We start from the raw sequence: 15,751 nt of genomic DNA on the forward strand, positions 1-15,751 counted from the left end.
GCGTATCTACTGATGCTCTGCGTTGAATTAAATCCGTTCATATCAAACGTTATTACAACTGGACGGCAATCCTCAGAGGTTATGCGACAAATTGCGTTTCAAGTACTTGTCGTACATTTCGCTTTTCTATTGATCGCTTTCTCGTTGCTTCTTCTGGGCGGTGAATGTGAGACGTACGCTCCTTTCACACCGTTGCCGAGGCCCTGGCTTCAGTTGCACATTTTCGACGCCACTCTATCAAGGGAAGTTGAAAATGGGCCTTCAGTAGAGTGGAGGTGGGTGCAGGGTGGCGCTTTTTGAGGATGGAGATTAGTTTCTAGATGGTGAGCGACGCTTTGTGAAGGTGAAGGTTTAAAATCCACCGCTGTTTAGGGAGAATTTCATTCTTTCTGATAGCGCAGTATAAATTTCTCGGAAACGGGATGGCGACAGTATGCCAAAGGCGCTTGCGTGCACAAGTGAACAGCTTTTTTCGGAAGCGCTGCAATCAACGGGGACACAGAGAGATAGATAAGCACGAGCTTTAATTCCAACAGATTCATTCAGGGAGAACTGCAATGCGCATTAGGGACACCCTCAACTGCTGGGACGACAGCATCACCAAGATTACAAAGGCATACAACAAGAGGCAAACTCTTTACTGCACAATTAAATTGACAGTGAAATGACGCAGTCACTGATGCTATTTTTCGTGTTTCAATGATCTCTAGAGTTAGTTAAACTCGACGTCTTCTAATGATACAGCACAGAATTAGGAACAGAAGACAATAGCGGCACTTTCTGCAGTGAATGCCCAGGAAGACCAGGGACCAATTTCTTGCATTCTGCAATTAGCCAATTTTGTGCACGACCAGCTGCGTGAACATCCGTCCGGGAACTTCAGGGCCATTCACTGCAGAAAGTGCCGCGACTGGGTTCCTGTCCTTAACTAGTGCCATATCATCGAAAGAAGTCGAGATCAACTAACTCGAGAGATCATTGAAGCAAAAAAATAGCATCACTTGGAAATAACTGGAGAGGAGCTCGCCTTTCTTGTATGTATTCTTGTATGTATTGTATGTATGTATTCTTGTCCCTGCTGCCATTGCAGTGCCCGAGAAGGCGCATAAAGCATATGCCGTTTTCAAGGAATAAATAATTTAGAAGTTGAGCTCGTCCTCCCTTGCTTCCCTCTGTGTCTATGTTGATTACAGCGCTTCCGAGCAAGCTTGTCTAGAGCACTGGGGCAGTGTGTTGAGAGGCAAGTAACGTGAAATATTACCGCCGGTGCTTTGTTGCAAGATCTGAGCTTGTGCTTTTTTCGTTCACGCAGACATGGTGCAGCGCTTGAGCAAAAGGATTACCTGTGGAACCAACTACCTGTTTTAAAAATTTCACGTAACTCTCTCGCCGGCCACTGTCCGAGAGCTCTGGACAAGCCTGCTCAGATGCGCACAAGGCACGTATGCTGGTGTCACGCACAATGAAATAGTGACACCGTCTTGATGCTAAAAACATCTGAGAAGGACCTTGCGACTGTCTCATGACTGAAATGATGCAAATTACTTAATCATAATCTAGGAACTTTCTTCTGAAAAACGAAACGTTTATGAGAAGGCCTTTATTCTCGTCGTTGATATTTCTTTTTAGATTTCTGCTAAAACCTTATGGGATATTATCACTCCTAAACATTAACCTTACTGTTCCTTCTAAATTCTTACTCCTTCAACTGCATTTGCCGGACCTTGGCTTCCTCGGCGTTTTTTTTTTTTTTTTCTCAACTTTCGCACATTTGCTTTGCACAAACTTTTTTGCACAAACTTCGGACACGACTTTAGTAAAACTGAGAGGTTTCCTAACATTGTAGGTGAGGTCATATTGCCGCGGTTCGAAACTACGAGCTTAAAGGCCTGCATTAACGTTATAGTACAGTTTTATGTTTCATAGACAATCTTAGTAAGCAGAACGGAAAAAACAAAACATTTCCACGGTACGACCGCCTCAGTCAAGCAACAAATAACATTGCTATACTTAAGGTGAAACTGTCGTGATCCCAAATGGAAAGCTACTGAAAGCTTGAGTTCATATATCGGGAGGATCAAGAAAAGCATGACAGGAAAGATGATGACGGATACTGCTACTGTACAGATAGGGGAAGCCCATCACAATGTAGCACTCTTTCGGCACCAGCTGTCGAATTTATGGCACATTAGCTTAGAACTCAAGGCCCTTTATTCCTAGCTTTTGGCAGTGTTTTCCAGTGCTGGAGCGACTGGCGATGACACAGGCAACGACGTCAGCTGTGCTCATGAACAATGGAACCAATGTGTCTGCTTGCGTGGCTCCGTATCGCTAAGGAGATGACTTTTCAAAATCGCCCCACCAGATGCGTCGTGAAGAATCCTAGTGACTGTCACGCAAGCTAAAGACCCACAAAGCTCTGCCGTGCTTCCAGTTAAGAGGTCAGCCGAAATGCAGCGGCATGCTGCGCTTCGCAACGTGGAGAGTTTTCATTTTATTATATTTCCAAAATCTAATAAAGCCCACCTGCCAGGAATAAATTAGGCTCGCGTGCTGATCAGCGCATATTTTGGTTAAATTTTCGCTATTCGAACTATTTATATTAAACGAAAAAGTTTAACTGCGGCTAGAGTGCGAAGTAGGCAAGAGAGCACGGTTCGCAAAGCACCACCATAAACCCGCAGAATAAACAGGCCGCAACCCTCCTAACTGCGCCCTGTCTTCTACCTAGTGGGCTACAAGCAGTTAACGCCGAGTTACCGCAACAGAACGATACCCTTGGGCTCAGGGAAAAGCTGAGCCAGACACACAAAAACCATGAAGTTGCTGTTCAATTATTTCTGCACTGTTCGGCTTCGTATGTCGCAGACAAGTTCTTTTTGTGAACAGGAACATTCCGTGACTTGCTGTAACCAGCACGCCGCATGGAAAGTACCAGGTAAAAACTGCACCGGCCCAGTGGCTTTACAGTCACTGGAACGTCGTACTACAGACTGCGTTACGAGTATTGATTACAAAGAATAGAAGGAGACTTGTTCCCCCTTAATACCACAGCTGCCTAGTTACAGGCCGAAAAATGCAGAGCTCAAATGTGCGAGCATAAAAAGTGCTAAACGACAAGAGAGCAATTTGGTTATGTCAAAGTTTGAGTACACAAAATGCATGATAACGGATGAACTTTAAACCACACCGACCACTGAGAACTTTTCGAGATTGAATTGTGGAGCACACTGAGACGCTCTTTTCTAGAGCGCAAAAGGGGCCTGTAAATCTCGTCGTCAGAAACAAAATTAAAGATGCCGAAGCTGTGTTGCATGTAGCCAATGCACTACGCTGCCTTGCCGAGGTCACGCAGTTACAAAGTTAAGTCTTTTGTTTTTCTATGCGAAAATGCTCGCCAGCATGCCGCTACCAGCGCCTACTAATTTCAGGGCTCTCCAGAATATGGCTTCATCATTTTTGTGCATGTCAGATATGGTAATACTTCATTCTTTACAAAGTTTCACAGAAGACTTAAAATCTGCAGCGTGGGACTACTGACATGCTGCCCGGACTTGTGGAAATTGTGAATACTGTAAAGAAAAATGCAATTTTTCAAATATCGATGATGATGAATTTTTTGGCGCCAAGGCAACTCTCGCCCAAGAGTGCAATCGCACAAAGTGTTTTCGTCTCAACAAGTTGACGTCAATTACCCATTTTCCAAGCTTTTCACTCCAGAGTAGTCAAGCACCATGTCAGGGGAAATCCTGCATCTATCGGAAAAAAAGTGAGTTGAGATGTGGCTGTGTAGGGATAAACAACACTCAGAACTCAAGATCAGAGGCTATAGAGCATGGAGAACCATGGAATGGAGCACTGGCATATAGTGCAAAAATGTAGCGAAAATATCAGCCTTATCGTCGAACTAAGGCCAATGTAAGCCGAAAAATCTCTACACCACAACGGGGTGGCGGTGTTCCGCTGCCTTTCTCATTTCCCCTCAAAAATTTCCTTTGCGCTGTATTCACCCATAGCTACGGAATTCTTCGCACCTAACTGTGGAAGCCGTAGACGAGAGGAAAAATATTCGAAAGAGGAAAGCAAACCACAGCACTGCCTACAAAACACGTTGTCAAAGCTAGTTTCAGCGGAGAAGAATAATCAAATGCTGGAAACAATAGGAACACTAGTGTTTATAACCCCCCCCCCCCTCCCCTCTTTCTCTCCGGCGATAAATGCAGTGCGAACGGTGGCGCTCTTTTGAAGGCACATTTGCAAATTGAGCATGGGCGGCGTGGTGGTACGTGCTGAGGCTTGCGTTTCGCTCAACAAGCAGCGGCACTGTGCATGCCGCCAGGGGCACGTGCGAGGCGGTGTTGATGCGGAAGGCAGTGTCTGCTTCGCTTACTGGCCACTTCACGAAAAAAAGTTTCCGTGTCCAAGCAGTTGTTTAATTTTCGCTCTACCTTTTACTCTACACCATGATAGGATGTGCGCACGTGAATGTTTGCGCGACCTTCAGCGAGCCTGATATGTAATTCCAGATCCACTACTCTGAGCGCCTACACACGAAGCCACTTTAGATAATCAGTGTCAGTGTGTACTAGGGCACAACGTGTCCTTTCAGAAAAAGAATGCCAATTTGTCTAGACACTTTGTTTTTGGCCCTGGTTACATACCTCGTGAACATGAGAACAACATTCTCTTTTATATGCATGGCCTCTTTTGATATACTTCTTCGCGCTAAGAATTAGTTACCACAGAGTGCGCGGTAGATATCTACCAAGGCATTCAGTTTACGAGCAAGAGCTTCATACCTTGTGTGGCGGGAATATATTTTCTCACCTAACCCCTTGCTAAGGCAGGAGCAATTGAAGTTTATCTAGGGGCTGACGCAGTAGCAACGCCTTCATCTTTTTCCAATCTTGCTTGCCTTGCAAAGAAAATACACCAACTTGCCTTAAAAGATTTACACTGCTCATATGATATATTTAGTTTCAGTATTTATTAGCAACAGCCACTGTTTTTTTGCACAAGGTACTTTTATCGCAGTGTTAAGTGTTACTTACTGTTACTTCTGGCCAAAATAAAATATATTCGAGAAATATCGTGGGAAATAGAAGCGGAAGTGAACCTTCAGTGAGTACAAAACGTTAACAGACTGGATCCCAAGTGAAAGGAAGCGTAGCAGGGGGCGACAGAAAGTTTGGTAGGCGGATGAGAATGAGTTAAAGTTCGCGGGGATAGGGTGGCTTCAGCTGGCACGGGACAAGGTTAATTGAAGAGATATGGGAAGAGCCTTTGTCCTGCAGTGTTCGTAGTCAGGCTGATGATGATGATGAAAGGCGAGGGCGTTGACTGCGGCCCATCTACCACACGAGGAGGTGCGCCCTCCGTTGCATCCAAAGGATCGGTTGAGCATTGGCTTTGTCGTCTCTTAAATTCGTATTCATTTGCAGAGAGGACCAAACTCCGATATTTTTTTTTTTGAAAACTCAACAATGTCGAATCTCCGATGCTTATGTTTTCCTACAAAAAGTTCCTTAAGAGCTGTAGCTCCTTTTTTACCCAACAAAATGTCGATGAATACCATTTCGAGTAACTCGATGTGATATTCAGGGGCTAACTGCTTCTTATAGTACCTACAAACGTTTTCTGGTGTGCTGCTCATCTTGCCTGCAATAAAATGCTTGGAAAAATCGGTCTCAGATCCCACCTCGAGCAATGTATTCCCATTCTCATCACCATCACAGTTATTTCTCTGTCTCACACTTTCTAGCACACGCCACTTGCACTCGGCCCGTATTCCTTTGAGGCGTAGAATGTTTTGATGGTTAACTGTTTTGTTCGCGGCAACTGCAGAACACCATCCTTGAGGCTTTCCGCCAAGCGGCGTGCGGGCGTGCTACACGCGCTCTCTCAAAGCAGCGGGTGAAGCAAGGAAACAAAGGAACAAACTGTCCGTCAAAACATTACAGGTGGCCGTTTGTTCCTCGAACGTTTCTAATTACGCAGTAGTGCGGATTCGATTCCTTCCTCCTCACGTTGCCTCTCTGAATTTGGTGCCAACTGTTCTTCTTTGGCTGATTTCGCAGAAATCTCTCTGCATCGCGTCCTATATTATTTTGTTCTTAACGTGACTCCTTTTTCTGTTCCGACTATTTCGCAATACTTTCGCTCGTCCTCTTGCGGGCTTGGCCGGTTCACCCATGTCCCGCACAGAAGCTAAATTTATGTGCTGGCGTGCTTGCTTCGTTGGGTCTTTTTTTTTTCTTTGTAGCATTTTGTTAGTCCTTTTTCTTCACTGCCAAGCAAGCTTCTGAAGTTTTATTTTTTAGATCTCTTTACATTTTCTTCGCCTTTCCTCTCCCGCTTACCTTGTTTTTACAAAGAACACGTACCTAGAGAGCCCTGCAGAAATTAGAGGAATGGAAGAAAGAAGAGATCACAGAAAAAGGATGTTGCAGGATCGATCCGATGAAGCGCCAAAATCTCATTAGCCTCGGCGCCTCCGACTGAAAATAATTAAACCCTACCCGACCGGGCCAAAAGGAAAACAAGTGAAAGAACGTAAATGTATACGTAGGCAGCCCATTACGAAAACGCACTTTCCTTCTCTCTTTCTGTTTGCTTTACCAGCTGGCTACAATCACTTTTTTTCCTGTTTTCCTTCTTAAACATCATTTTTCCTCTCATTTTCCTTCGTAGATGCAGTGGTGCGCCTAAACACACCTACGCAGTATTTCGCTAAGAAGGGATGACATAAAAAAGAAAAAACAAACAATGTTCACCGGAACAGCACCAACCTCAAGAAATTCTGAGAAAAAGAAAGGAAAGTAAACACACACAAAAAAGAAGAGGGCAGTGTCTGTTGAGAAAAGGTCCTCATGTCGATTATGAAGTGACGACGAACCTCTGCTGAGACCCGCAGGCGAGTGGACACGCTGTGAAATTGCCCCTCCAAGTACTGCCTGCGAGCATGTTGTTCTAGAGTCACTGGAATAAGTTTCAGTGACTTTATGCGGTTCTAGTTGTTTGGATTTTCTTTGTTTTTAATTACTGAAGCTGCTCGAGCTCGAAAGGAAACAATTTTCTTCGACAATTTTCTTCTTGGATGAAGCTTATGAGAGTTTTCGACTTTTAACTTTCGCTTCTTGTGCGGGATTGATCCCTTCCAGCCACGCGAAATAGCCGCAATAAGGCTCGACTTCTCTGCAAGGTTCGAGTTTTAAGAACGCTTTTACTTGAACTGCCGGACCTAAACGCGTGATAGCGTACAGGGGCAACACTGCTTATACAGATAAATTGAAGCACGGAATGCACACAGAACTGTACTATATTGGCTACTAAAAGAAGATGTTCCATTTTTTATTATCTGATTCCTTCACTAAGCACGCAAACAAGACGAGAACACCGGAAGAAGAAAACAGTCGTCCTCTTGCTTTTGTCTTGTTTACTCTTTTTAATCATCCAAGCCTACCAACTTGCCCACCTTGTCATGTTAATATGTAACTTTTTTAAATTTTGAGGAAAAAAAAATAGTTTGCACGACTCTGCTAATTGATGTGAAATATTTTTCGCAGAATCACATTTTTACAGTTGGAACAGCGTTTTTAGGTTCCGAAATTGCCGCAGAGGAAGATTTTTCATGCCTAGGAGGGTATGTGCCACTCAGCCCGAGGACATCATCATCATCATCATCAGCATCATCATCATCATCATCATCACCTTTCAGAAGATACCCGTCGGTAGCAAGCTTTAAGAAATTCTGCACATGTTATCGAAACGTCACGCTGCTCGAGCAAACAGTTCAAATCAGCTCTTTCCGCCTTAATAAGGTCTCTCTTTTATCATAAACATTCTCACTTGGAAGGAGAGGATATTTTACAGCTTTCCGCAAACTGTTTGCTATCGAAAAGATAACGTGGTAAGTAGTTGGCATAAGCATTGAAACCGTCCAACTTTGATTGTACAAACGTACGCTGGAATTGTAAACAGCCTTGCACTGTGAAGTATGTCGTTAGCCTTGCTTTTCTCTTGGAGCTTATTCGCGATGACGCCACTAAACGGCTGGTTAAATAATTTGACCATGAGAACGCTGGAATCTGAAACACCTGCTAAGCACGTCCGCATCCAAGCCACTGATGTTGGAAATTTTCGACGTGTTCGCATAAATTTAACACGGCAGTCATTTCTTTTGATGCTCTTATTGACATATATAGTGTCATGAAATGTACATTTCTTTCCTTTAATTACCGCACCCAGCAATTCCGGAGAAAATCTTTTTTGAGAGGGAAACCGTTTGTGAACGCAATTTCGTCACATAATGTAAGATTTCTCTATAACAATCATATCTCCGCAGATCACCCAACAGCAGCCTTGCATTATTTTTTTCTATTAACGTTTTTGCTATCATGAAAAGCTTTCCTCTTTGGTTTTCTATGGGAGTCTTACTGCACGATGCGATTGATTGAAACACACTGAAAGAAAGAATAATTTTGCTACACATCAGAAGAATAGAGCATTACCTTCAACATTTCTATAACGTTATGTTACAATTTTATAGTTTCTTAACTTTTGTCCGAGAAACTTGGACATGCAACTGTTTATCGAGAATAGCTGAATAAAACATTCTGAACATATTGTACAGAGTGCCGGCTTGGTTTTGCTAGTCTTAGCTATTTCAAGCATGTCTGCACTTACGTACTCTTGTCGAACGAAGGCGGACTGCGCTGTAGAAAGTTCGTCAAATTATCCGGCGTCTTGGCAAGAAAAAGAATATTTGACAAAATAAGGAACCATAAATTTCTGCCAAATTGTGGACCTGCGTGGTGATGTGACGTCGCTGTCACCGCAGTTGCAACTCCTATCCCAACGTGGTAATCAATATTGTGTGGCCCAGCTTTTTTGGCAGTTTGCAGGTGCGGCTTCTCTGCAGGGGCAGCCACCCGGTGAAACGTGAAGGAGAGGTAAAAGAAAACTGCTCCATTTACACTTTCCACAGCACCTTAATACAGCACTTCTACGCGGGAGGGACGGCATTCCGGCTCCTCAAGACGATCACTTGGTGTCGGTCGACCGAAACCCTATCGCTGAATCTATCACTGTTCTCTCTCTGATCTCCGGTCTTCCCTCCCTTACGACTTCAAAATCAACCCCTTTGATCACATCGTTAACGTGTACTCTGTTTCTTCCTTCTAGTTAGACTCCTCGCCTTTTTTTCCTCCTCTTTCTACATCTTTCTCTCTCTTTTTCAAATTCACCCGGACGTGCACCTGTGTCTTCAGTGCTCATGTAAAAGAGTACATTTACTTAGTTGCGTACATCATTTTGTCAAGTAAAATAAAAATGGCTGAGGCTTAACTTGGTTAAGCCTGGAGAATGCGAAGCATCATCGTGTCGCGTAATTTGGAGGCGCACAACCACAGCGACGGCGCGAGGTGGGCCCCCGTTTCTCCACTGCCGTGACGTCATCGTGTCACGTGGTGTGGCATCATCGTGTCACGTGATTTGGAGGCGCACAACCACAGCGACGGCGCGAGGTGGGCCCCCGTTTCTCCACTGTCGTGACGTCATCGTGTCACGTGGTGTGACGTCATGTATCACGTGATTTGGAGGCGCACAACCACAGCGACGGCGCGAGGTGGGCCCCCGTTTCTCCACTGTCGTGACGTCATCGTGTCACGTTGTGTGACGTCATGTATCACGTGATTTGGAGGCGCACAACCACAGCGACGGCGCGAGGTGGGCCCCCGTTTCTCCACTGTCGTGACGTCATCGTGTCACGTTGTGTGACGTCATGTATCACGTGATTTGGAGGCGCATAACCACGGTGAAGGGCTGAAGTGGTAGCTAAAGTAGTATGCTTCACATAAAATCTTTTAGCAACTCTCAGCCCACAATGAGTCTAGGCACTTGTACCATATAATCGATGCAAAGTGCACTCTTTACCAATTCATGTCAATACTGTGCGACGATATTTGACTGTAACCGCTAGATTTCCAACCTACCAAGTAAGAATATGCCAGTTGACTCTCGAACAATTCGGATAGTTTTCTGCCGATGTTTTGGCATTTTGAGCTCAGATCGGAGCCTCGCGGTATCTGGAGGACCGTGGAGACACACTTGACGCCTTTTGAGGGCTCCAGAAATCATGGCATTCACAAACTTGTGGTATTAGGTACTTAACGTATTTTACAATACCCGTCTGCACAAACTTATTTTTAGCGATATCTAATACACAAGTTCTTAGTACGGTTGCAAAAAATAATAAAGAAAAATATTACATGACTTTTTATTGTACCGCAGTGTAATCTAAAAGATCGCCTTATCTATTTTCCCCATTGCACAAGACTGCCTTCTGCCAATTCTAACCGAGTCATGTGAGCACACATATGGCAGAGACGAAGAACGCCGTGAACGCGGAGAAGGTCCTCTATTAAAAATTAGTTTCCTGCTGTGTCTCTTCCTTCAGTTTTTAAAGAAGCTCAGCAAACAACAAACAGAAAACGAAAGAAAATATTGAGAATGTTTCCACTTCTTTCTGATATAGCTACTTTAGAGAGCTAATTAAGGAATGCCAATCAAGGAGTATCTGGCCATCGTCCGGTATGAGGACTGGATACTCTTGAAGACGCCACGTTCTGCAATTAGATTAGAGTAAAGGTAATTCCTCGGTATTGTTAAAGTGTTACTAAATGCGACCGGCAGTCGATGTCAAGGGTCACAAGCGAAGACTATCACCATCGGTATCCTTCACGCACTTTCCCGAGCTTGGCGCATTCAATCAGACATTGGACTCTCACCTTGCGCAAAGCAGAGCTCGTTCGCTGCAATCTGGGCCACGTCCAACCTTTTCGTACCCGTATTGCGTGCAGAAGGTTCAGATTTTCAGTACAGTAGAGTACTAAGCCAGGACTGTGTGGCGCAATCGCCACGGGCATTAGCACGTCGAAGCCCTCCGCAGCAGAGTTGTTGCGACATTGGACAGATCCAATTCCAGACATTGCGTAACTTCCCTTGTCTGGAGCCGTTTCATTGGGAGGCAGCGTTAATATAAGCCACTGTTTCGAAATGATCCACTCGACGACATCACTCTACTCCATTCTTCGATTTCACATAAATAACCAAACTATTGAAGAGATTCGATTGAAGAGATTGAAGCGTTATTTGTGCGCCGAACTGAACGAAGCCTTCTCAGCGCTTATTCCCGTGGACTACAAATTTTGCCTCCAAATGAGTTACTGAACAGCAGCTGGAATGCCAAGCAGACGAGCATCCACGTCACTTGCAGGTATACGCTACGGAGATGCTAAGACTGCGCTCTTTTTGATTGTAAAAAGGAAGGCAGAAGCTATAAACAGCTCTGGCAGCGTATACAAAAAGGGGTTCCATCTTCCTCGGAGCCTTGGGGCCACAGTAGCAGAGTGCGTTACCCCAAGAAGACAACGGGAGGAGCAGTTCCGAGGCAAATAGCCTCGGGTCGTCCCCCTCCGCTCGGTGGCGTCGTTAATTTCGGCGAGTGGATTGAGGCGGGGAGTGTGCCGTCCAGTGCACGCCAACTGCCGGAACTGAGCGGACGGTAAAGGGTTGCATGAAGAAGAAGGAGCTAACTGGGGTCGGAGGCAAACTGAGCCGCCGCTCCTTTTCCGTCTCCCGATCTCGGTTCCCGCACAATCGACCGTAGTCAAGTTTGTACACAAAAGGATGAGAAGGACGCAAAAGAAAGCCTAGCGGCGGTGATCCGGCTATGTTTAGCAGATCGCCAAACAGTGCGAAACACCCACCAATTCGCGACAGCAGGGGTGTTCTTGTTTTATTTTGTTTGTAAGAGAGATGGTTGTCTGGCCAGGAGTTGGCACCCGGTTTTATGCGAACGGAGCCTGACAAGGACGCGTTAAGATATGCCTGTCTTCTCTATGGTTCTTTTCTTTTTCATTTTGCCTGCTGTATAGTATATGTTGTTCTGTACACACAGATCAATAACCGACTCGTTTTCTGGTTCCCTCTTTTCCCGTCTTTCTTTTCGTCTTGTTTTCACTTCCGCTTCTTTGTCAGCTTGGTTATGGAAGAGTTGGCCGCTAGTTTATTCACGCGTTTACTACCGAATTAGGTGCAGGATAACAGTTGTAATTTCGTCTGGCGAAGAAGGATTGGAACAAGACTAATATAATGCATAGAAGAAGTAACCAGAATAACTAGATATCTTAATTTGGATTCTGCATATGCCTTTTGAAAGACCACCAACTTGGTCATTAGCGCCTTTTCTCTCCTTTGTTTATAAATGCGGGTATACATATGAAACCTCGTTGAGCCTCGAAACTGTCGTGGCAAAAAGCTCCTTGTGCTGGCACCAAGTAGCCACAAACAAATTCAAAGTAAATTATTATGAACGCCTTGCTTAGGATAACGATCTGGAAGGAACTTGCATGATATTCACGACACAGTTGACAAACTCCTCAAATGAGCCTAAAGCAATCGGTGATGACTCCTTTGCCTCAGCGACACGAAAAAAAAAACGTTTACTAGTTGATTTCTTTTCTGATCCTGCGTTAGGGTGCAATCCGTCTTGGAGAGTGTCAACGGTCAGAATATTTTACGAAGTGAGTTTTACTTTTTATATTTTACGGCCGTTAGCTTTATGGCCGCTCTTTTGACTTTGTGACGGACCATCATGCGCTTTGTTGGCTTTCCTTCTTTTACTAATTACTATTCCGACAATCTGGCAGCAGTAAGAGGCTGTAATAAGCAGTCGAGCACATGTGCACGCACATAGTGCAAATCAATAGAATAGAAACAATGGGCAGGGACTGAATACCTAACAATAACTGGTTTTAAAGAAAAAGTACACGTGTCGTTCACGTAATGTGTCTCCACGTAATGCGATTCCACTTCAATTTCTAGCGTTATCGTAATCTCTTAGTCATCCTTTTTAATTTGCTTCTGCTGCACCTTGTTCGTGCGCAGTCCACAGCTGCTGCCCGCTTTTCTGTTTCGCCGGGAAAGTTACGCCACCTGGTGTCCTCCTGGTGTCCTCGGGGGGCGAACGAAGAAGAGGAACCTGAAGCGTCAAGCACCTTCCGCCGAGCATGAACGCTGTTGCCCCAATTCTGTCTAGCATTTTCCTGTTTTTGTTTTTATTACTGCCAAGCAATACTGCGATCATTGCTATCGTATTGGGATATTTTTTTCTTTCTTTCACCTCTTCTTCATACTCGCGTAAAATCTCTTTGTAACTCTAAATCACTTCATTAGTTTTCTTTGGCATCCAACACCAAGCCCCGATCAATAAACCAATCCACCCAATCCCTCTAGTATTGCCTTATCTGAAGATGCCAACACCACCTCCAACAACAACGTTGTATGTTTAAACTCCTCTGTCCCTAACTCCTGCAAAAGCATTTAAGAAGCCCATAAAACTGAGAAAAATTAACTTCATTATAACTGCTCACTCTTTAAACGAAGCTGCTGAAATTGCTGATGGAAATAAAGTTAGCTGCAAACATAGTACCGGCTATTTCGAAAGCGCTATTTATACGAAAACATGGTTTGGTTTGGTTTATGGGGTTTAACGTCCCAAAGCGACTAAGGCCATGAGAGACGCCGTAGTGGAGGGCTCCGGAAATTTCGACCACCTGGGGATCTTTAACGTGCACTGACATCGCACAGTACACGTGCCTCTAGAATTTCTCCTCCAAAGAAATTCAACCGCCGCGAAAGGAGTATTTATTCATGGCTGGGCAGGAAACGAAGCCCCTGTGTGCAACAGCTGGCTGCTTGCAGGGTACTCAGTTCAAACTACGAATCCGGACAGCCAGGTGTCATTATAGATATGACTCACTTAGAACCACTGTGCTAGCCATGCATTCGATTAACCAACTGCATCGAAACCGAGAGAGCCACAGCCGTAAATCTCAACAATTTCTGGCTATTTCGACGAGTTATGTGCACTGGAGAGGTTGCTTTGCGTGCCTGCAAGCTTCCCGAAAGCGCATGTGTGTTGGTGCTGTGTAGCCAATATCTGTTGGGACACAGCGCCAAGGGTAAGCGTGTTTATTAAATCGTAAAAACTTATATTTATATTACTTAAGGGCGGGATACCCGTATCTCAAATAATGGGGAGCTTAACCGTAAATGTTAGAAAGTTAACTACTCAATATTATTTCACCAGCGTGCTGATTAGCACTCGTTAGCTCCACTCTGATGCATTACACTGCTGAGAGTTCTATAACAAAAAAAGCGCTCTTCTAATTCAAAAGCCTTTATTGAACCAATGCAGAAATTATAAGGTGAAACACCCTGTATAATTCCGTGATTAAGGTGCTGGGATTTATAAAGTTGTTTCGAACTGCGACGAAAGTGAGTTAAGTAGTAGGCCCTGAGACATTCTTGACGCATGCTTGTGATTGTGCTCCCAAAGATAAATTCCCATGATTTTTTTTAATACATAGTTTATGCACTCAGCGCATAAAAAAGGCCGCTTCCTGCGTTAGCTGCTGACGACCGTAGCAGCAAGCCACAATTCGAAACACAAGGCCGCAAACCGTGACTAAGGGCTGTGAACCTAAGTTACAGCTCAGCTGCGATTGGAATATGAAAAGTCATAAGTTTCTAAGCCGATGGTACCTGCAGCTGTATATTTTGAGCTGTTTCCATGAGAACTTGCGCGGTGCTGACCACTTAAGCTGAACTGCTTGCGGGCTCTCACTCGGTATACAATAGGCAGTTTTCTGTGAGTAGTAATATCGTACTCATTAACTACGTCCGCTACGGGGCTAGACTGGCTGAATTCTGGTTAGCGGCGCGCACGTTCCGAACATTGTGTAGCAAGATTAACACGGTCGCAATAATTACTAACACCTAACACTTCTACGTTCCACCACTGGAATCCATTCTCGTGCTAAGCTGAGCATGACGCACCAAAAAACTATCAAAAATTGCTTTCTCTCTACGCGGAGGTATCAGTCAGCAGCCGTATACTACAACCTCGTTCCATTGCCCTAATTGCTCTTGTCGTGTTTTGAGTTTGTCTGCAAGATAACTGCAACCCATTTAGCCAGTGAGGGAACGAGTTAGCTTCTGGCTGAGCTCTTAGCACGGTATCTGTGGTAGATGGTAAACCAGCGCGTTCGTTTCTAGCCAACGTGAGCTCTCTGATGTTCGTGCACGCGTGCTTGCAGGGGTGTTCGTGTGAGCGTGAACGGTGGCGCCATATTAATTTGCATTATGATCATGCGGCAGTGGACTTGGGGGGCACATTCTTTACAAATGTTGAGAAAGCACTCTGTCGTCTCCGTATACACTTCGTGTGGTTCGTTTGACTGATGTGGTTTAAGACTGTCATTCGTGTTTGGATGTTGAAGTATGTGCACCTGCCTTTTCACTGACTATTTAGCTTCGTACTGGCGTGCAGGTGTATTAATACTTCATGATGCCAAGGACAGATGCTGTCCATGTACAGGGCAATTACCTGAGCGAGGACGGTGCTGACAATGGGAGCAGTGAGCGACGGCCGTTAGTGGAAGTAGGCTCCGAGGTGTTTCGGACTTAATTATTACCAGCCAGGTAAGGGCTGCTGATGTCCAAGTAATGTCGCTGGTGGCTTCGCAACGAAAATTTTTAAAATTTGCAATTTTAGTCAAATATGCATTTCGCAAACATTTTATCTCAAAGAAAGCCGAGGATCCGGCCGCGAGAAAGCTTGTTCCCGGTCGGTACCTGCCAACACTGGAGATCGAACCCAGCACCTATAACCCTGCCTTTTCATTGC

Source organism: Amblyomma mixtum, chromosome 5, assembly GCF_055824585.1.
Source record: "Amblyomma mixtum isolate Tamu chromosome 5, ASM5582458v1, whole genome shotgun sequence".
In the NCBI taxonomy this organism is placed as follows: Eukaryota; Metazoa; Arthropoda; class Arachnida; order Ixodida; family Ixodidae; genus Amblyomma; species Amblyomma mixtum.